Source organism: Prionailurus viverrinus, chromosome D3 (assembly GCF_022837055.1).
Source record: "Prionailurus viverrinus isolate Anna chromosome D3, UM_Priviv_1.0, whole genome shotgun sequence".
Taxonomy (NCBI): domain Eukaryota; kingdom Metazoa; phylum Chordata; class Mammalia; order Carnivora; family Felidae; genus Prionailurus; species Prionailurus viverrinus.
The window spans coordinates 64,122,458-64,146,211 of record NC_062572.1 but is presented as its reverse complement, the minus strand read 5'-3'; the positions used below and the strand labels follow the sequence as shown (position 1 = coordinate 64,146,211).

Genomic DNA, 23,754 nt, shown 5'->3' with positions numbered 1-23,754 from the left:
AAGGATCTAGAGGGGATGGGGGAAGGAAGAGATGGAGGGAGAGAAAGAAATATGCTATACCTCACCACTGCTCACCATTGCAGCCAGCACTCTGCAAAGCTCAGTGGGAGGACCAAAACCTTCCCAGAAATCAACTGAGAGAATCAGTGCTTAAGGGTTGGTTTTAGAAAGGGTACAAGTCCCTAAAGCAACAGATAGGATGACAAAAGCATTATGGACTGCAAAGGGAAATAGTCGAAACACATTAACAACTGTTCCATCAGCCACACCTTTAAGGGTGTCCACCCCTTCCACTAAGCACTCTATAATTTTTTATATATCAACTATGCATAGTAAGGTATAGACAGACAGCTATACAGAGTGCAGGTACAGTTATTCCCAACACATCTTCCGGCTGAATTAGAGATTTTCTCCAGGTGTTGTTGTACAAGGAGGGCCGCTGTTTGGTCCACACCTAACCAGCAGATGTACGGTTCTGAGCAAATTTCTTATAGAAATTTAAGTGTCATGATGGGGCTTCCCTGCCCGAGGGTGCTACAGACTAGTTATAAGTACAAATAACCAGCTGGGAGGTGGGAGTCATGCACCATGGGGAGAAGGCAGATGAAGCTGTAAGTCCAGAATTTTGTCTTTGAGACGTAACAGGCAGAAGAGAAATGGAGAATGGAACAAGTGCTTTTCCAACCCAGTGAGGACTCCGTAAGGTGATCTGAAATACTACAGCTGAAACTCCTGATCTACTTTAGAGAGAAGAGAAACAGGAAACCCTGCTACCTGGGCATTAATAACCCCTGACAGCCAGCAAACAGCAGCAGTTTAATCTGGACAAGTACTCAAGTACTCAAGAGTATGACAATGGGTGTTCCAGCAGGAGCATTCTTGTCAGCGGCATGGAGGTCATTTGTTGCAGAGTGAGGGACCAAAGTCTCTGGGAAGCCAGCCAAGAACCTGATCTGCTGGGCTGCACTGAGTGGGGCCTAACCATAAGTATCCCCTGACAAAAACAACACCTCAGATAACTATCTGAAGAGGACAAATGGGTGGGACATACACTGTATCCCTAATAATGGTACAAATGCAAGAGCTTGGACTTACATTTGAGTCATGGAAAATGAAGAGGTAGGAAGCAGTCACAGAAAGTTTCTGGGATCCCATCCAATCTTGTTAATTCACTAACTTAACTTTCTCATGACCATGTTACTACAAAGAAATATTGTATCTTCTCATTTAGTAGTCTGATATCATAGACCCTTCACTTAAAACTTAACCTCAAAAAGCAGCAAGGGGTAAACGTGCCCTCACATATAAAGGGAGACCTATAAGACTCGTGACTGATCTCTCTTTTGAAACTTGGCAGGCCAGAAAGAATTGGCACGAGATTTTCAGGGTGCTAGACAGAAAAAATATGCAGCCAAGAATCCTTTATCCAGCAAGTCTGTCATTTAGAATAGAAGGAGAGATAAAGGTCTTCCCAAACAAACAAAAACTGAAGGAATTTGTCACCACTAAACCAGCCCTACAAGAGATCCTAAGGGGGACCCTGTGAGACAAAGTTCCAGAGACATCACTATAAGCATAAAACATACAGACATCACAATGACTCTAAACCCGTATCTTTCTATAATAACACTGAATGTAAATGGATTAAATGTGCCAACCAAAAGACATAGGGTATCAGAATGGATAAAAAAACAAGACCCATCTATTTGCTGTCTACAAGAGACTCATTTTAGACCGGAGGACACCTTTAGATTGAGAGTGAGGGGATGGAGAACTATTTATCATGCGACTGGAAGCCAAAAGAAAGCTGGAGTAGCCATACTTATATCAGACAAACTAGACTTTAAATTAAAGGCTGTAACAAGAGATGAAGAAGGACATTATATAATAGTTACAGGGTCTATCCATCAGGAAGAGCTAACAATTATAAATGTCTATGCACCAAATACCGGAGCCCCCAAATATATAAAACAATTACTCATAAACATAAGCAACCTTATTGATAAGAATGTGGTAATTGCAGGGGACTTTAATACACCACTTACAGAAATGAATAGATCATCTAGACACACGGTCAATAAAGAAACAAGGGCCCTGAATGAGACATTGGATCAGATGGACTTGACAGATATATTTAGAACTCTGCATCCCAAAGCAACAGAATATACTTTCTTCTCGAGTGCCCATGGAACATTCTCCAAGATAGATCATATACTGGGTCACAAAACAGCCCTTCATAAGTTTACAAGAATTGAAATTATACCATGCTTACTTTCAGACCACAATGCTATGAAGCTTGAAATCAACCACAGAAAAAAGTCTGGAAAACCTCCAAAAGCATGGAGGTTAAAGAACACCCTACTAACGAATGAGTGGGTCAACCAGGCAATTAGAGAAGAAATTAAAAAATATATGGAAACAAACGAAAATGAAAATACAACAATCCAAACGCTTTGGGACGCAGCAAAGGCAGTCCTGAGAGGAAAATACATTGCCATCCAGGCCTATCTCAAGAAACAAGAAAAAGCCCAAATACAAAACCTAACAGCACACCTAAAGGAACTAGAAGCAGAACAGCAAAGGCAGCCTAAGCCCAGCAGAAGAAGAGAAATAATAAAGATCAGAGCAGAAATAAACAATATAGAATCTAAAAAAACTGTAGAGCAGATCAACGAAACCAAGAGTTGGTTTTTTGAAAAAATAAACAAAATTGACAAACCTCTAGCCAGGCTTCTCAAAAAGAAAAGGGAGATGACCCAAATAGATAAAATCATGAATGAAAATGGAATTATTACAACCAATCCCTCAGAGATACAAACAATTATCAGGGAATACTATGAAAAATTATATGCCAACAAATTGGACAACCTGGAAGAAATGGACAAATTCCTGAACACCCACACTCTTCCAAAACTCAATCAGGAGGAAATAGAAAGCTTGAACAGACCCATAACCAGCGAAGAAATTGAATCGGTTATCAAAAATCTCCCAACAAATAAGAGTCCAGGACCAGATGGCTTCCCAGGAGAGTTCTACCAGACATTTAAAGCAGAGATAATACCTATCCTTCTCAAGCTATTCCAAGAAATAGAAAGGGAAAGAAAACTTCCAGACTCATTCTATGAAGCCAGTATTACTTTGATTCCTAAACCAGACAGAGACCCAGTAAAAAAAGAGAACTACAGGCCAATATCCCTGATGAATATGGATGCAAAAATTCTCAATAAGGTACTAGCAAATCGAATTCAACGGCATATAAAAAGAATTATTCACCATGATCAAGTGGGATTCATTCCTGGGATGCAGGGCTGGTTCAACATTCGCAAATCAATCAACGTGATACATCACATTAACAAAAAAAAAGAGAAGAACCATATGATCCTGTCAATCGATGCAGAAAAGGCCTTCGACAAAATCCAGCACCCTTTCTTAATAAAAACCCTTGAGAAAGTCGGGATAGAAGGAACATACTTAAAGATCCTAAAAGCCATTTATGAAAAGCCCACAGCTAACATCATCCTCAACGGGGAAAAACTGAGAGCTTTTTCCCTGAGATCAGGAACACGACAAGGATGCCCACTCTCACCGCTGCTGTTTAACATAGTGCTGGAAGTTCTAGCATCAGCAATCAGACAACAAAAGGAAATCAAAGGCATCAAAATTGGCAAAGATGAAGTCAAGCTTTCGCTTTTTGCAGATGACATGATATTATACATGGAAAATCCGATAGACTCCACCAAAAGTCTGCTAGAACTGATACAGGAATTCAGCAAAGTTGCAGGATACAAAATCAATGTACAGAAATCAGTAGCATTCTTATACACTAACAATGAAGCAACAGAAAGACAAATAAAGAAACTGATCCCATTCACAATTGCACCAAGAAGCATAAAATACCTAGGAATAAATCTAACCAAAGATGTAAAGGATCTGTATGCTGAAAACTATAGAAAGCTTATGAAGGAAATTGAAGAAGATTTAAAGAAATGGAAACACATTCCCTGCTCATGGATTGGAAAAATAAATATTGTCAAAATGTCAATACTACCCAAAGCTATCTACACATTCAATGCAATCCCAATCAAAATTGCACCAGCATTCTTCTCGAAACTAGAACAAGCAATCCTAAAATTCATATGGAACCATAAAAGGCCCCGAATAGCCAAAGGAATTTTGAAGAAGACCAAAGCAGGAGGCATCACAATCCCAGACTTTAGCCTCTACTACAAAGCTGTCATCATCAAGACAGCATGGTATTGGCACCAAAACAGACACATAGACCAATGGAATAGACTAGAAACCCCAGAACTAGACCCACAAACGTATGGCCAACTCATCTTTGACAAAGCAGGAAAGAACATCCAATGGAAAAAAGACAGCCTCTTTAACAAATGGTGCTGGGAGAACTGGACAGCAACATGCAGAAGGTTGAAACTAGACCACTTTCTCACACCATTCACAAAAATAAACTCAAAATGGATAAAGGACCTAAATGTGAGACAGGAAACCATCAAAACCTTAGAGGAGAAAGCAGGCAAAGACCTCTCTGACCTCAGCCGTAGCAATCTCTTACTCGACACATCCCCAAAGGCAAGGGAATTAAAAGCAAAAGTGAATTACTGGGACCTTATGAAGATAAAAAGCTTCTGCACAGCAAAGGAAACAACCAACAAAACTAAAAGGCAACCAACGGAATGGGAAAAGATATTCGCAAATGACATATCGGACAAAGGGCTAGTATCCAAAATCTATAAAGAGCTCACCAAACTCCACACCCGAAAAACAAATAACCCAGTGAAGAAATGGGCAGAAAACATGAATAGACACTTCTCTAAAGAGGACATCCGGATGGCCAACAGGCACATGAAAAGATGTTCAGCGTCGCTCCTTATCAGGGAAATACAAATCAAAACCACACTCAGGTATCACCTCACGCCAGTCAGAGTGGCCAAAATGAACAAATCAGGAGACTATAGATGCTGGAGAGGATGTGGAGAAACGGGAACCCTCTTGCACTGTTGGTGGGAATGCAAATTGGTGCAGCCGCTCTGGAAAGCAGTGTGGAGGTTCCTCAGAAAATTAAAAATAGACCTACCCTATGACCCAGCAATAGCACTGCTAGGAATTTATCCAAGGGATACAGGAGCACTGATGCATAGGGCCACTTGTACCCCAATGTTCATAGCAGCACTCTCAACAATAGCCAAATTATGGAAAGAGCCTAAATGTCCATCAACTGATGAATGGATAAAGAAATTGTGGTTTATATACACAATGGAATATTACGTGGCAATGAGAAAAAATGAAATATGGCCTTTTGTAGCAACGTGGATGGAACTGGAGAGTGTGATGCTAAGTGAAATAAGCCATACAGAGAAAGACAGATACCATATGGTTTCACTCTTATGTGGATCCTGAGAAACTTAACAGGAACCCATGGGGGAGGGGAAGGAAAAAAAGAGGTTAGAGTGGGAGAGAGCCAAAGCATAAGAGACTCTTAAAAACTGAGCACAAACTGAGGGTTGATGGGGGGTGGGAGGGAGGGGAGGGTGGGTGATGGGTATTGAGGAGGGCACCTTTTGGGATGAGCACTGGGTGTTGTATGGAAACCAATTTGTCAATAAATTTCAGAAAAAAAAAAAAACTTAACCTCAAGCGAGACCCGCAAATAAAGGGGAATGCCGGGGCTGTGGCCAGAGGAGGAGCATGGGGGCCAGCGGCAGCACGGTCTGGTCGCCTGGGCAGTGAGCCAGCAGTGTCGCCTTGGCCTGTGTGACTGGGCAGCACCTGCACAGCCTCCGTCTGGAGAAGATTCAAGATGACCAACGAGGAACCTCTTCCCAAAAAAGGTTCGACTGAGTGAAACAGACTTTAAAGTTATGGCATGAGATGAGTTAATTCTAAGATGGAAACAATATGAAGCACACGTCCAAGCTCTGGAGGACAAATACACAGATCTTCATTCTAATGATGTAACTGGGTTAAGGGAGTCTGAAGAAAAACTAAAGCAATAACAAGAGTCTGCCCATAGGGAAAACATCCTTGTAATGACACTAGCTACCAAGGAGCAGGAGACACAAGAGTGTACTACTCAAATCCAGTACCTCAAGCAAGTCCAGCAGCCTAGCGTTGCCCAACTGAGATCAACGACGGCAGACCCAGCGATCAACTTGTTTCTCCTAAAAATGAAAGGTGAACTGGAACAGACTAAAGACAAACTGGAACAAGCCCAAAATGAACTGAGTGCCTGGAAGTATACACCTGATAGGTAAACAAATCATAGTCCCCAGTCAAGACTTCCCGGACAGTCCCACTGCGAGAAAGCTGTGGTGGGACAGCCACGTACTCATTGCCACACCAAGACTCAGACTTTTTGAGCCAAAAAAAGCCACATTCCTATACTATTCAGCTTGTAATCGTTATTGTAAAACTTACCAGATGAACCCTGTGTTTCAGCTTTTTTCTCTTCCCCCTCCCCTCGCTTCAGAGGCCTGATGGCATCAGACTATTCCGAAGAAGTGGCCACCTCCGAAAACTTTCCCTTCTACAACACGTAGACACTTGAGAAATGTTTCTGTTTGAAGAAAATAGAGGGAGAAGCAGAAGTCTTAAGTCTGTGGCACACTGTGTATTCAGACCGTTTGGAGGAATGAAAACCTAGAGATTTAAAATCATGAATTGAACATGTAAACTTCCAGTAAAATGTAAAAGTGGAATATGCATCGCTCTTAACCTTGAGCAAAGTGACTTAGAGACACTGTATGTCAGTTTTGCCAATAAGACTGTGGACTTCGTGATTGTTGTTGAACTTCTGGGTCAAAACTCAAATGAGGTGAATTTTGCCTTTAAAGAGTTTCATTCACTAAGAACCAACTTAATAGCTGTGAGAGAATCAAATAATAGATGTCAGTACAAGTAGTTCATATATTTAACCATTTAGTTTGGGGCTCTATATTACCTGACTGAGCCTTAAATCAATGTGGTTTTAATCAGTGGTTTATTCTTTGAATGCTTGTTGGTGCTGTAGATAATCTTATGGAGGACTGTACAAACGTAAAGGTGTGGTATTTAGGTTGAGACTGTTTGAAGCATTATGAACGTTCGTTTCACTACTAGATTGTATAGGATATTGGCTGTGATGAGACTCACTGAGTTATCTTTTTTAGTAGTGAAATTAAATCCCCATTCCATTCAATAGGCACATGTTGAAAGAGCACTGTTGTTGGTGTTCATGGGGGAATGTTTCCTTCATTGCATTTGGGCCTTTTGTATTACACTCTTGACATTAAATGAAATGTGCCTTGAAGTAAAAATAATAATAATAATAATAATAATAATAATCTGTATCTCAGGGGTGCCTGGGTGGGTCAGTCGGTTGAGCGTCCAACTTCAGCTCAGGTCATGATCTCACGGTTTGTGGGTTCAAGCCCCACATAAGGCTCACTGCTGTCAGTGCAGAGCCAGCTTTGGATCCTCTGTCTCCCCCTCTCTCTGACCCTCCCTCACTCATGCTCTCTCAAAAATACACAAACATTAAAAAAACAAAAACAAAAAAACTTCTGAATCTCAAATTTTGTCTTCTCTTCAGGTAAGTACTCCTATGTCATCCCTAACCCAGGAATAGAGAAATGACCCCAAAGAAAACTCTCTATGAAATATTGTCATCGAATAATTCACAGATTTTGGAACAAAGTTCACATAATTACCAGTTATAAAGGATATTCATTTCAAAGGCTGTTCCAATGTTGTAAGCTTTATTTCCTTGGTTTTTTTTTAAATCTTCCACAGAGAACTTTATTGCCAAGACTTCAATTCTTCCCATCACTGTTAGCTTGTTCTGATTCAGTCTATAGAAAGTTGTTGCTGCTAATTTGTCTTTTTTGTATATTTGAACATTCTAAGAAGCAAGCTCAAAATATATATCTATTTTTTTTTCCTGTATTCAGCAACATTAAGTAGCTTATTTAGATTCACAAACCTATTTCTAACTCCTGCCTTTTGATCCTTTCCATCAGTCAAATTCAAAGAGAAATGCTTCTTCTCCAGTAACCCAACTAATTTTTCAAGTTCCTGGAGACATGGAGATTGATATCTGTTGTCCTAATGAATCCCTGGCAGTCCCTCCTCCCTTTTCATTGTTGCTTCTGTTTTCACATTCTTTCATTCTGAATTATTTGTTTCACATTGTCAGTGTGTTTTGAATTTCTCTCAAAGTCAACAGCAAAGGAGAAAAGGCAGGGGCTTCTATCCAAGAGGTAACATCCACCTTAGCTTATAACCTCTCCTTACAAACTTTATTAAGTCATCGTATCTTACCTGTCACATGCGTGCTAACCCTTCATCAACACATTCAAGGTCCAAAACAACTACAGATGTTGAAATAGACTTTAAATTTTTTTTTTAACGTTTATTTATTTTTGAGACAGAGAGAGACAGAGCATGAACAGGGGAGGGTCAGAGAGAAGGAGACACAGAATCTGAAACAGGCTCCAGGCTCTGAGCTGTCAGAGCAGAGCTCGATGCGGGGCTCAAACTCACGGACCGCGAGATCATGACCTGAGCCGAAGTTGGCCGCTTAATCGACTGAGCCTCCCAGGCGCCCCTGAAATAGACTTTAAAAAGCATACATATATATCGTATATATCTGATATTTATATATACCTTTTTATTTGACTTCTCAGTCATTTTACTTTCTAAGCCCAAGGCAGTGCCTTTTTACTGATATATCCTTATTTGAAATTTCCCTTCAAAACAATATTCACCTTGCTATTTGAAATACTGATGACACAAAGCAGGTACAACAGAAAAAGCTCTCTTCCTCATTGCATTCCCTTTCTCCTAAACTCCTAGTATAAGCTGCCTGCCCCCCAGTCCCAGATTTCTGCTTGTGCCATTTCTACTTTCTGTCCAGATGTCCATTTACCTCCTATTAATCCAGCCCTTCCTTCTTGCCATTGCTGGTCATGTTCAAGTTTCTTCTGTTTTTATATTTTTAATTCTTAAGTTTTTCTTATTATTTTCCTAGTGCAAAAATTAGGCATGCATACTCCAAAAATACCAGAAAATACAGACAGGCAAAATAATATAAAGAATATTCATGATACCCACCTGCCCAGAGTCACCTGCTGATAACACACTGGCATATATCCCCTTATAAATCTTTCTATATGCACATGTATTATTTTACTCAAAAATAGGAACGTGCCATCCATTATGTTTTATAACCTACTTTATTTAACAAATCCATCACTGGGTGACAATTATTATACCAAATTTCTTCATTACAGATAGTATTAAGAAAGACTTTTTTTTAAAGCAAAAATAAAGAAGAAAACTACACAAATTCTAAGCAGAAAGAAAATGCTTAAAAAGTTATTAAATTACCCCATAGTGCACCACAGTTACCAATACTATAAAATCCTTGCCAAAAAGGCATTCTTTTTTTTTTTTTCCACACCAAATCTTCATTTCAACCAAACTGCTTTCAGCCCAAATCATCTGGAACTTCAGTGTCCCAGGCGGTCCTCACCTTGTCTAAAAGACATCCCCCAGATTTTTCAGTTGATTTTGACTCCCTGCTTCCACAAGCCATAGGTCTTGAGGTTGGTATGTTGGCCTTATCATGTTCTGACTTGCTCTCTGGTTTCATTTTTTACGCTGTTCTCAGTTTCCCTCCCCTAAGTTAGGGTGCTTTGCTTATGGAAAGTGCTCAGCAAATGAATGAGTAAATGAAAATAACTAAGGATCATCCACTATTACCCAATATCCTTGGGATTTACTTTGAAGCTTTTTCCTGACCCAGTTTCAATTCCCCTATTGGGTATAGGTAATTGCATTAGTCAGGAGTCTTACAGATAAAGGTGATAGAAAACCAATTCAAATCAGCTTAAGCAAAAAAAAAAAAAAAAAAAAAAAAAAGAATAATTCCTTACTTCATGTAATTGGGAAGATCAGGAAGACACTTTGAGCATAGGTAAGGCTAGGATTCAAATGACTGCATTTGCCTCTGCCCCTCATGTCCTCTCATTTGCCCCTTTTCTCTCCTGTCATATTTCCTTTGTACCAGGGGGCTGGGAGCTAGGGTTGGGGTTGGAAGGTTGGGAAGATCCACAGAGAGCTCCAGGCTAACACCATCCCAGCTGGTAACCCCACAGCAAAGGGTTCTTAACTGACTCTCCCAGTGACAGCACATAAAGTCCCATCTGTATATAACATGCATGGGTACTATGACTAGGGCAGGCGCAAGTCACATAGCCACCTCTGTTGCTGTGGATGCTATGAACCATAACTGGGAGGTCCCCTAGAGCTACACAGAATGTTACAAAAATGCAAATAATTTTTGTATTGTTATTTTGAAGAGGAAAACGTGACTGAAATTTGTGATGGTGTCAAAAACCCCATTTAGCACATTCTTCTCCTGCCACTTGGATTCCTTCTTATCTAAATTCAGAGACTACAATCATCTTGTTTTCTAGCCAAGAAGAATCATATAATTTTAATTCAACCCCCTTCATTTGATAGAAGAGAAAATGGGATCTCACCCATCTTCAGTGAACCAAGTAGCACAGGGAAGGCCATGCAGGTGCCTCCCCACGGGAAGGAGGAGCTCGTTTGCAGACTGGGAATTCAACACATGGTCTCAGCCCCACACACATTCCCCTGTGACTCAAAGGACTCACTTAGTTGATCTTTCTGGGCCTCAGTTTCCAGAGTTTAAACTCTGTAATTTCTAAGCATTTTATGATTTTAGGCACTACAATTATGAGTTACAAAGATTTATTTTTTGCTGTTTCAAACCACTGCCATTTTATAAAATCTTATAAAAGGAACATAGCACTTTTTAGATATTTTCCCTAACAAGAAACCTTCTACCCTGCATTTCATTGAAAATGGTGGAAACCTCAGTTCACATGTAAAGAAGTTGAAGATTCAAAGTTAGAACTAACATGAGCAAAAATGTTTACCCTGGTATTTGCTTTATTCTCAAGATCCAAAGTACTTGTGATTTTTAAAAATGTAAAATCCCACCAATAAGGTGAGAAAAATTCTATATATATAGATCTGTATGGAAATGCTTTCATAACATGATACATTTCAATGGCAACATTCATTTTTAGTTCACCACTAAGCTTTCTCAACTGAGCGGAAACATGCAGAAGTGGAAAATTCCACGCCAGTTCGCTTTAGGAAAACTGTGAGAACAGTGAGGGTTAGACGACTGTCCTTTCTATCGTGAGTTCCTACAAGGCATAACGTGAACTTTTGTTTTGAAGTCCAAAAGGAAATTAGGATGTAGGAACAGGAGTACCATGTATGCAACCACATTTATAACCCATTTCCTTTTTAGGAGAATGGGTAGGAATGAGGTTGCAAAATGAGGTCATTAGAGAAGCTAAATAGAGAATGAGTTGGCATTTCATTGCTAAGCTCAATTCTATATGTGCCAAGAAAATGCACTGGCTGGGACCCTGAGCAGAGCTGCTATCTGATTGGCTGAAATACTGAAGAGGGCTGGCTACCCTGGTTGAACACTAAACTACAGGAGGACTGAAGTACAATTAAAAATGTTTGAAAAAGAAGAGGGAATATTTGATCATCTGAGGCAGTTTTCAGACTGTCCCTACATGCCAAGCTGAAAGAACCTGAGTCTCCTTTCCTAAGCAACTCACATATCCCAAGAGAAGAGTTTGGGAATTTGCTCAATGGCCCTGATTTAGAATCAGGAAAAGTAGCTTCCAGCAATAAGTTCCTGACACCAGATTTTAGAAATCCTTCAACCCTGAATACTTCAGTGGCACACACCCTAAAACAAGACCATCAAGGGTTTCCATTCCAAGACATTCCCAGTTCACCATCTTTCAGTGAAATGTCAAAGTCCGCAAGGCAAAGAAATCATATAAGTCAAACCAGACAATGCTAAGAAAATAACTACAAAAGTAATATGTATAATGAATCTGGCCAGGTGTGGTGATGTCAACACTACAAAAGAATTTAACTTACCTTCAGTTCCTAATGGTGAGTCATAATCATTTATTTATGCACAAACCACAAACTTAACCAACACAAGAGAATTATGCACACGATACATAATGAGGCATCACATACTCTAGACTACCATACAGTCTGTCATACCAAGAGCTCTGGGAGGGCCAGTGCTAGAATGTATGGAACAGAACCTGCAGTGCTCACACATTCCTGACACTAAGCATGCAAGGACAAAGAAACTACCAAGTGAATAAGTTGGAAAAACACAGAATTAGAGAGGCACAGAATAATAAAATGTCCCTTCTCATCTATGGATTATGAAAACGGTCCCACAAAGAAAATCTTTAAGATTTTCTAAGTTTGTTTTTTTTTTTAAGGTTTTCTAAGTTTTAAATGAAAGTACATAAAGGTCCTTGGTACACACTTAGATTTGACCACCAAAAAATATTTCCAATGTGCACATGGGTGACACCAATTTTCTTTAGGCAGATGCTGCAAGTTGCTCTCTATTCAAACCACACTGAGGTGTTACCATAAAGCAGATTTGGAGAGAGCAGCCCATCACCACTATGAGTAGTTAGGGAACCATCCTTCTCACTCTCTTCTATATGCACCAAGATGGCCCATCCAAAGCCCAGGCCTCTCAACTGAATACCCCTTACTTTTTTTCTCAACTCTTTCTTAGCTATACACTCACAGTGTCCCATTCTGCAAAGACTATGTCAACATCAGAAATTCCATTATCTACAAAATCTTGGCTTCAACTGTTACTTGGTGACTGTCCCCACCTACCTTTCTATCTCACCTGCTCACCCATGCCCACTACATTTTAAATCTCCTACAGACCTCCAATGCACTGACTCTGCCACTTTCACAATCTTCTCCCTCTCCATTCTTCACATCCCATTCTTTATGGAGTGTAGATTACATGCCTCATCAAATTCAAGAATTTTCTGAAAAAAATCCTGAATTCTCTTACTCTTCTGTGTCTTCTTCACTTTAGTGGGGTCAAACCCAAGCTCTGGACACCCCCAACAATCTAGTTTTTCCACTCTTGCAGCTGAATATTGTTAGAAAAGGAGAAATTACACAACTCTCTTCACTTTATTTCATTATCACAATCTTGAAATGGGCCAAGAACACTGTCAATTATTTACTGGGGTAATCATCCTAGCCAAAGCAATCAAGCAAGAGAAAGAAATTAGAAGAATCTGAAATGGAATGGAAGAAATAAAACTGTCTCTATTTACAGAAAACATGATCTTATATGTAAAAAAAAATCCTAAAGACTCCACCAAAAAGCCATTGGAGCTAACAAGCAAATTCAGTTACGTTGCAGGACACAAACTCAACATGCAGAAATCAATCATGTTTCTACACACTAACAACAAATTATCTGAAAAAGAAATAAACAATCTAATTTACAATAGCATCAAAAACAACAAAGCAATTAAAAATAAATTTAACTAAAGAGGTAGAAGATCTGTACTGAGAACTATAAGACATTCATAAGAAAAACTGAAGAAGACACAAATAAATACAAAGATACCCTGTGTTTTCAAGTACTGGAAGAATTAATGTTGTTAAACTACCCATGCTGTCCAAAGCCATCTACACATTCCATGTACTTCGTATCAGAAGTCCAACAGCATTTTTCACAGAAATAGGAAACAATCTTAAAATTCATATGGAGCCACCAAAGACCTTGAGTAGCTAAAGCAATCTTAAGAAAGAACAAAGCTAGAGGCATCACACTTCCTGATTTCAAACTATAGTACAAAGCTATGATAATAAAAAAAACTATGGTAGTGGCATAAAAACACATAAATCAATTGAACAGAATTGGGGGCCCAGAAATAAACGCATGCATATACCCTCAACTAATATTTGACAAGAGAGTCAAGAATACTCAATGGGGAAAAGACAGTCTATTCAATAAATGATGCTGGGAAAATTGGATGTTCACATGCAAAAGAATAAAATTGGACCCCTATCTATACCACTCATAAAAATTAACTAGGAATGGATTAAAGAATTAAACTGAAAATCTGAAGCCATAAAACTCCTCGAAGAAAACACAGGGAAAAAGCTCCTTGACTTTGGTCTTGGCAGTGATTTTTTTTGGATATGGCCAAAAGCGCAAGGAACACAATCAAAAACAAATGTGGGACTACAACAAACTGAAGGCCTTCTGCACAGGAAAAGAAATGATCAAGAAAATAAAGAGGCAACCTACAGAATGGGAGAAAATATTTACAAACCACACATCTGATTAACACAATTAATTAATAATGCTTAATGTTTATTAATGATATTAGACAAATAATACAACTGGCAATTAATCTGATTAAGGGATTAATACAGAAAATATATTAAGAGCTCACACAATAGCAAAAAAATAATAATAATAATAATCTGATTTGAAAAAGGACAAGAGATCTGAACAGACATTTCTCCAAAGAAGAGATCCAGATAGCCAATGGACACATTAAAAAATGCTCAACATCACTCATCATCAGGGAAATGCAAACCAAAACCACAATGAGATATCACCTCCTATCTTTTACAAAGGCTATTATCTAAAAGAAAAGAGACAGTTCTGGCAAGGATGTGGAGGAAGAAAAATCTTTGTACACAAGGAAATCTTTGCGGTAAGAATGTAAACTGGTGCAGCCGCTATGAAAAACAGCATATAGGTCCCTCAAAAAATTAAAAATAGAACAAAGAATATGATCCAGCAATTCTATTTTTGGGTATATATCCAAACCAAATGAAATCACTCTCTCACAGAGACATCCTCACCCTCAGGTTTACTGCAGCATCATTTACAACAGCCCAGATATGGAACAACTTACATGACCATGGATGGATAACAGTATAAAGAAAATGGAACACACACACACACACACACACACACACACACACACACACACACACTGGAATATCATTCAGCCATAAAAAGATGGAAATCTTAACATCTGCAACTACACGGATGGACATGGCACGGATTATGCTAAGTGAAATAAGTCAGAAAAATACAACTACTGTATGATCTCACTTATATGTGGGATCTAAAAAAAAAAAACGAACTCCTAAATCTAGGGAGTTGCCAGAGGTGAGGGAACCCATGAAGTTAGTCAAAAGATACAAACTTCCAGTTATAAGAAGACTAAGTTCTAGGAATGCAGTGTATAGAATGATGACTATAGTTAAAAATATTGTATATTTGGAAGTTACTAAGAGAGTATGTTACAACTTCTCAACACAGACACATACACGTACAAAATTTTAATAATGTGAGATGATGACATTTCTAAACATAATCTCTCCCATCAAACCTCCCACAGTATCCTATCACTCTCAACTAATAACCTTTCCTACCATTTTTACACTATGGAATTAAAAATTCAAATTAAAACACCTTCCTATGTATCAACCTTCTTTTAAAAAAATTAACTAGAGTTCCATTCTTTTTTTTTTTTTTAATTTTATTTATTTACTTTAAGAGAAAGAGAGAGAACAGGGTAGGGGCAGAGACAGAGGGAGACAGAGAACCCCAAGCAAGCTGATGCTGTCACAGTGCAGAGCCTGAAATGAGCTCAATCCCACAAACCATGAGGTCATGACCTGAGCCAAAATCAAGATTCAGATACTCAGCCAACTGAGCCACCCAGATGCCCCTGTATCAACCTTCTTATATCTTTCTCCTGCCCCACCTTTTGCCCCTGACAGTGGAAAAATCACTCTCTTGCCATCTAAAACAAAGTTCTCCACTTGGCTCTGGATAACAAGCCTCGTCACCTTCTTGCGAACTTTACTCTTTTAGTTACAGCCCTCTCTCCATTATCAGCCTTCCTTCTTTCAATTCATAACCATCCTCTTATGGCTCTATTATCTAGTTCTGTGTTTTTCAAAAGGAAAACATCCCTTTGCCCTATATCCTCTTCCATCTGCCCCTTCACCTACCAGCTCTGCCAAATGTCTCCACTTATTGTTTCTAGTGGAGACAGTCCTTCACCTGCCATTCTAGTTTCCAGTCCTTCACCTGCCATTCACTCTACAACCCTCCCCAGCTGGCTCTGTCCCATACAAACTGATGGTCTTATCAACCTGCCTTCAAAGAACTTAGAGTCTAATAGGAAATAAAGATAATGCTGCTTTACCAAATACAGTGGTTGTTTCCTCATACTCAACTTGCTAGCCTCTAGAGATCTGCCTACTCTGAATATTTCATATAAATGGAACCATACAATATGTGGCCTTCATGGCTGGCTTCTTTCACCTAGCATGTTCTCAAGGTTTATCTACATTATAGCATGTATCAAAATTTCATTCTTTTTTACTGATGGATAATGTCCACTGTAGTATATACTACAGTGATTTATCCATTCATCAGTAGACAGGTATTTGGGTTGTTTCTACTTTTTGGCTGTCATCAATAATGCTGTTATGATCACTTGTATACAATTTTTATGTGGATGTATATTTTCATTTATCTCAACATAGCTAGGAGTAGAATTTCTAGGTCATATGGTAACCCTGTGCAACATTTTAAGGAACTGCAAAACTGCATTCCAAAACTTCCTGAACTATTATACAATCTCAACAGTGTATGAGGGTTCCAATATTTCTACATCCTCATCAACAACTGTTATTGTCTGTCTTTATTATTATTATTATTATTATTATATCCTAGTGGGTATGAAGTGGCACATCCTCAATGACTAATAATGTTGAGCATCTTTTCTTTTTTTTTTAATTTTTTAAAATGTTTATTTATTTTTGAAACAGAGAGAGGGCATGAGCAGGGAAGAGGCAGAGAAAGAAGGAGACACAGAATCTGAAGCAGGATCCAGCCTCTGAGCTATGAGCACAGAGCCCAACATGGGGCTCGAACTCACAAACTGTGAGATCATGACCTGAGCCGAAGTCAGACGCTTAACCAACTGAGCCACCCAGGCGCCCCAATAATGTTGAGCATCTTTTCATGTGCTTATTGGCCATTTGTATATACATACTCTTTGGAGAAATATCTATTCAGATCTTCTCTCATTTTTTAATTATTTGTCTTTTTATTGCTGAATTGTAAGTGTTCTTTATATATTCTAGATACAAGGCCATCATGAAATATATGACTTGCAAATATTTTCTCCCAAGCACAAAAGTTTTTAATTTTGATTTAGTGCAATTTATTTTTTCTTTTGTTGCTTATGGTTTTGGCGTCATAGCTAAAAAGCCATAGTCTAATCCAAAGTCACAAAGATTTCCTATGTTTTTTTTTTCCTAACCATTTTAGGTAGATTTAGCTCTTACATTAAGGCTTATGATCCATTTTGTGTTAGTTTTTGTGTATAATGTGAGGTAAACAGCCACAACATTATCCTTTTGCATAAGGCTATCCAACTGTCACAGCATCATTTGTTGAAAACCAGTCCCTACCACAATTGGATTTTCTTGTAAAAAATAAATTGACCATTGGGGCACTTGGGTGGCTCAGTCAGTTGAGCATCTGACTCCTGATTTCAACTCAGGTCGTGATCTCATGGTTCATGGTTTCGAGCCCCATGTCAGGCTCTGCATTGACAAGACAGAGCCTGCTTGGGAATCTCTCTCTCCCTCTGTCTCTCTCTGACCCTCCCTTGCTCACACTCTCCCTCTCTCAAAATAAATAAGGTAAAAAAAAAATCAATTGAGCATAAATTAATGATTTATTTCTGTATTCTCAAATATATTCCATCAATCTATATGTCTATCCTATGCCAATACCATACTGTCTTGATTACTATAGCTTTGTGGTAAGTTTTGAAACCAGGGAGCTTGAGTCCTTTAAATTTGTTCTTTTTGAAGCCTGTTCTGAGCATTTTTGATCACTTTCACTTCATAAATTTTTATCCTTTGAATACCATTTACTAACAGAAAACTTGAGATTATATCCCCCAATCCTTTTCTGCAGCTGTCACAAGCTGTGCTTCAATTGGCTCCCACAGTTGACTATCTCACAGCTTTCTCAAAGTGTCCAAACTGAAAATTCATCCTCATAACTCCCCCCAAAATCCCCTTTCTTCTTCTGTCACTTGTACTTAATCATTGCAAGTGACCTCATTCATCCCATTGTTCATGCAAAAAACCTGGGGCCAGTCTTTATCCTCGTATTCTATCAGTAAGTTCTATCCATTCTTCCTCCAAACCAAACTTCAAACTCATTCACTTGTCCCTGTAGACATTTTTAAAACCTTAATGCAGGGGCTCCTGGGTGGCTTGGTTGGTTGAGCATCTGACATTGGCTCAGGTCATGATCAAACGGTTCATGGGTTTAAGCCCTGCATCAGGCTGTGTGCTAACAGCTCAGAGACTGGAATCCTGTTTCGGATTCTGTGTCTCCCTCTCTCTGCTCCTCCCCTACTCACGCTCTGTCTCTGTCGCTCTCTCAAAACTAAATAAAACATTAAAATAAATAAGTAAATAAAACCTTAATGCAAACCACTATAATTGCCTCCAAAATTACTAATTGGTCTCCCTGATTTTTTCCCAAAAGGTCCATTGTTTACACCAGAAACAAAGTAATAATAACTTCAACAAATCATTTTAGTGCTCTTATTAAAAGTTTTACACGTATAAGGGGTCCCTGAGTGGCTCAGTTGGTTAAGCAGCAGACATGATTTCAACTCAGGTCATGATCTCATGGTTTATGAGATTGAGCCCCACATCTGTCTCCATGCTGACAGTGTGCAGAGCATACTTCTGTTTCTCTTTCTCCCTCTCTCTCTGCCCCTCCCACTCTCACTCTTGGTCTCTCTCAAAATAAATAAACTTTAAAAAAATTTTTTAGGGGCGCCTGGGTGGCTCAGTCGGTTGAGCATCTGACTTCAGCTCAGGTCATGATCTCACAGCTTGTGGGTTCGAGCCCTGTGTCAGGTTCTGTGCTGACAGCTCAGAGCCTGGAGCCTGCTTTGGATTCTGTGTCTCCCTCTCTCTCTGCCCCTCCCTGCTCGTGTTCTCTCTCTCTCTCTCTCTCTCTCTCTCTCTCTCTCTGTCAAAAATAAATGAACATTTAAAAAAAATATTTTTTAAATAAAAGTTTTACAGTTATAATGAAATCTCGAATCTTTCCCATGGCTTATATAAGACATTGCATGATTCCTCTCCCACCTCATCTTTTAGTGTCTCACTTTGCTCATAGATTCTAGACACACCAGCTTTCAGGTGTTTGCACAAAGCAGCCTTTTATCCTCGTTTGAGGTCTTTGCACATGCTGTTCCCTCTGACTATAAAGCTCCTCCTGCCACAATGACCCCATACTCTTCCACTGATAGTTCCTTTGATTCATCTTTTATTGGCTTAAGATCACCTCCTCAAAGAATTCTTCTTTGGTGACTATATCTAAATTAGGTCTTTCTCCTGTATCCTTTTTCATTGCACACAGTTGTTTCTTTCAAAATATTTATTCCATTTTATAGTTATTAATTTAATTACTTATGCGCTTGGTTATTGTCCATCTCTCTCACTAAGTTATAAGAGCCATACAAGCAGGAACCAGATGTGTTCTTTTCAACAGTTTATCTTCAGTACTAAGCACACAGTAAGTACTGGTTAAATCGGTGCTTGTATAAATATCTCTTTTTTAGCCATTTTTGAAAAATTAATAATAGAGTACAGTTTCATAATGCTTAGTACAGGCCAGTCACTGTTACAACAACCTTCACACAGAAAATTTATCTAAATCTCAAAATAATTTTATGAGGTACTTCCATTCTTATCCCTCTTTTTTTTTTTTTTTGAAAAGCCAATTTTGACACAGAGAAGATAAGCAACTTCCTCAATGTCACGCTGGTAAGATATGAGCACCCACAATCGGAACCCAGGCACTCTGGCTCTGGCACTGACATTTGCAACTACGGTGCTACACTAATGTACATTAGGAAGGCACAAGTCCTATGGAAAAAGAGGAAGGGGGCTTTTGGTTTGACTTTGGGAGGTTGGCATCTTCTCCCTGGCCCTGACTGTGTGCAGACTTTAGGAGAAAGGATGGAACAATTTGCATGACGATCCCACAGGACTGTGAGGCAGAAAAAAAGCACCTTGCTTCAACTCTGAAATTCTAAGATTAAGGGAGTATATGGGATGGAAGTAGGTGCCTCCTAAAAGCCTGATGACAGGAAGGATAGCAAGGTCCTCAAAGTAAAATATGCTTGAAGGAATCAGAAGTCTAGGCTGGTGACCTCGGATCTATGCACAACACAAGGTGGGTGGCTGACACAGTGAGTTCCGTCAGGAGAAGCCGCTGCTCTTAATAGAAATGGTTGAGCCCAGGGGTATGTGAATTTAAGTGTTGCAGGTGAATCAAAATTACAATTAGCTATCAACCTCACACCTGCTGGATGGCTTTTATCAAAAAGACACAAGATAACAAATGTTGGTGAGGATGTGGAGAAAAAGGAACCATGCTAGTGGGAATATAAATTAGTACAGCCATTATGGAAAACAGTATAACAGTTCCTCAAAAACTTAAAAATTGAATACCATTTGATCCAATAATCCCATTTCTGGGTATATGTCCAAAGAAACTGAAATGAGTGTCTTGAAGGAATATCTACACATCCATGTTCATCGCAGCCAAGATATTGACAAAACATGGAAACACATTATTCACAACAGCCTGGATCGGGAAACCCAAGTGTCCGTCAAGTGATGAATGGATAAAGAAACATGGTGGGTGTGTGTATATATATACATACACACACCTACAATGGAATACTATTCAGCCTCAAAAAGAACAAAATCCTGTCATTTGTAACATCATGGATCAACCTGGAGGGTATTATACTAAGTGAGATAAGTCAAACAAAGAAGGATAAATATCACTTTTTTTTGTGGAATCTAAAAAAAAAGAATTTGTAAAAACAGAGTAGAATGGTGATTACCAGAGGCTTGGTAGGGAGGGATTGGAAAGATGTTGTTTCAAGGTACAAATTTATAACTGGTAGACAAGTAAGTTCTGGAGATCTAGTACACAACAGAGTGATAACAGTGAACAATACTGTATTATAAATTTCAAAGTTACCAAGAGACTAAATCTTAACTGTTCCCAACACAAAAAGAATGATAGAGGCGTGAAAAGGGTGTTAACGTTACTGTAGTAATCACATTGCAATATATAAATGTACCCAACCAGCACACTGTATGCCTTAAACTTACACAGTGTTATATGTCACTTATATTTCAATTAAAAAATATTTTTTAAAATGAGTTACAGATGGAAGCCTCATAAGAGGCACTGCTGTGCATGGTATGGGCCTTAACCTTCAAACCACCATCCTCACTGCCACAACACGCATGCGTGCGCACACACACACACACACACACACACACACACACTCACACTCACACACTCACAGAGCTCCCTGACATTTTCAGATGTGCACAGGACTCCTGGATATTTGTGTTCTTAGAACACCACTGTCTTCTTTCCGTTTTCCAAGTGAGTTCTGTTTCAAATGAAAAGTGTGGCCTCTTAAAGCTGTCAGTGTCCCCACTTTCAGTCACAGATAGAACATAATTATCTTATTCTCTCTTTGAGTCTCACTGAATCCCCTCTCCCCTTGTACTGTGGGCCTCCCAGAGTTCTGTGCTCACCTGGCACCATAAATGCTAATGGAGTAGCAAGGGCAGGGGATGGAGACAGACAGATAAACCTACTATGGGCATCTCCTCCTCCACTCGTGCACATGCTCCACTGTCTCAACAGACTTCAGATAAAAAACACCAACTCAAAGATTAAATTACTAAGCTCTTAACACAGCAACAACAGAGCATTAAACTAAGCTCAGGGCTCTTCTGAATGTGGAGTTTTGTGCAACTGCACACGTAGTACCCCCACCAAGCTGGCCCCCGTCATCAGCAGGCCACCACCGGCCTCTAACTCCACGCGATTGGATGGGATAACTTCTGGAAGTGCAGACAGAAAGAACATAGGGTCCCAGCCACAAGCACTGTGGTGGTTCAACATCTAGGGGCTCATCAGAGAAGAACCCACAAAGGTCGCGAAGAAAGAGCAACCAGGGAAGTAAGGACACGATATGAAGAAATATTTGGACTTGATGCTGTTAATTGTATTTTCTGGGCCTTTCTTTCTGTGACACACTAAATAGGATGGCAGTGATGTCTGAGGGGCTCACTGTTGAGTTCCTGGCATAACTACCCAGACTGTGGGTGGGTATGGCAGAAGTGAGTCCGTTCAGCTGTAGTGGACTGGCCTATAAATGCTCTCATAGGAAAGAAAGTGCAGTAACATTTGAGAGCAAGTTCCAAACAGTTTTTGGATTCAGAGAGATGCTCATAAGGAAATTTGAGTTAGGTGCGTGTACACAAGCACCAGACATTTGAGGGTTAATTCTACTGATTCAGTGGCAGCAAGGTGCATTGGGCGGGGGGGGGGGGGGGGGGGGGGGGGGGGGGGAGCGGTTCTCTAAGGAAAGACAAGCCCAAACCTCTGCTTTGTAGTGGTAATGCCCACAGCTACTGCAGCAGTAACCCTAGAAGAGGGATTAGAACCACTGGAGGTTTCTACCATACATTTTGGGAAGGGAGACAAATTCCTCTCCCGAGGCAAGAAAGAGTTCCGGTAATCCCAGAATACCAGTTTGGCTTTGTCCTCTCATAACTTAAGAAGCATCAATTTATAGAAAGGGCGCTACCCACTGCCAATTCACCAGCCACGCATGCTGCAAATAAAAGGATTAAAGGGGTTACCTTTTTGACGGGAGTGCAACACTCAAAAAGAGGTTATTCTCCTCCTCATGGTGAAGGCGGTGGTGATTTCTCACTCCAAGCAGGAGAAAGGCCCCAAGAGAAGTGCCCAGAAGTTGGGAGGTGTCCGCTTACACCCTGAGCATGGCCTCCTGTTTGATTTCTGCCTCGCACTTGACTTTCCAGTCTCAAGCATTTTCTGAATTGAAGACTTCACGTCTCAAATAATGTATAAAGCACGATACTGTCCTTCAAGACCTAAGTCTCGCTAGCAATTTGTTATCTTGGGCGGAGTTGGGCCAACTGCTCAGGAACGTGCGTCCGTGGGCGTCTGCGAGCACCCGCCTGGGGCCTCGTACTTTTCCGTGGCTTCGCGGGCTCCTCTCGCTCCCCTGCAGCGGCCTGGGCTAGTCCACACTTACCCCGACAGGCAAGAAAGCTGGAAATGTGCAAGACGTCAGGTTCGGTGACTCTGGAAGGACAGCTGGTAGACGTGGCGTCCGCCAGGGCCTTGGAGGTTCACGGCAGGTCCCACAGCTACAGCGTGGGCGAAATTGGAGACAGAGGCGAAGCCCAGGAAGACACGTGGTGGAAGCGGCGGCCTGGGGAGGAGTCGCCCCGGAACCACCTGGTGCGCAGGAGGCGGAGACCCGGCCAAGGAGCCAACCTACTTCCCCGGCCACCTCTGGCGCTTCCGAAGAGCTAGAAAGCCAGCATTGCCTTGCTTTAGACCTGGAGTTGCTTCGGATCTCTTTTCCTAACCCTGGCTTTACTGATGTACAATTTATGTAATGTAATCCTGTCGCTTTTAGTAAATATGGACTTGTGCAGCCATCACCAAATTCCAGTTTCAGAACATTATTATTACACAAAGCTCCCTCATTTTTTTATAGTCCATTCTCCTTTTTACCTCAGCGCCTGGCAACCTCTGATCTGCTTTCTGCCTCTGAAGATTTACTGTTTCTGGAGGCTTATACTACGTGGTTATTTTGTGCCTGGCTTCTTTCAGTAAATGTCATACTT

General features: G+C 40.1%; 1 pseudogene; it reads left to right on the top strand.

The window, feature by feature from the left end:
• Positions 1-5,818: 5,818 nt before the first annotated feature.
• Positions 5,819-6,272, top strand: LOC125149528 (pre-mRNA-splicing regulator WTAP-like; annotated as a pseudogene).
• Positions 6,273-23,754: the final 17,482 nt, after the last annotated feature.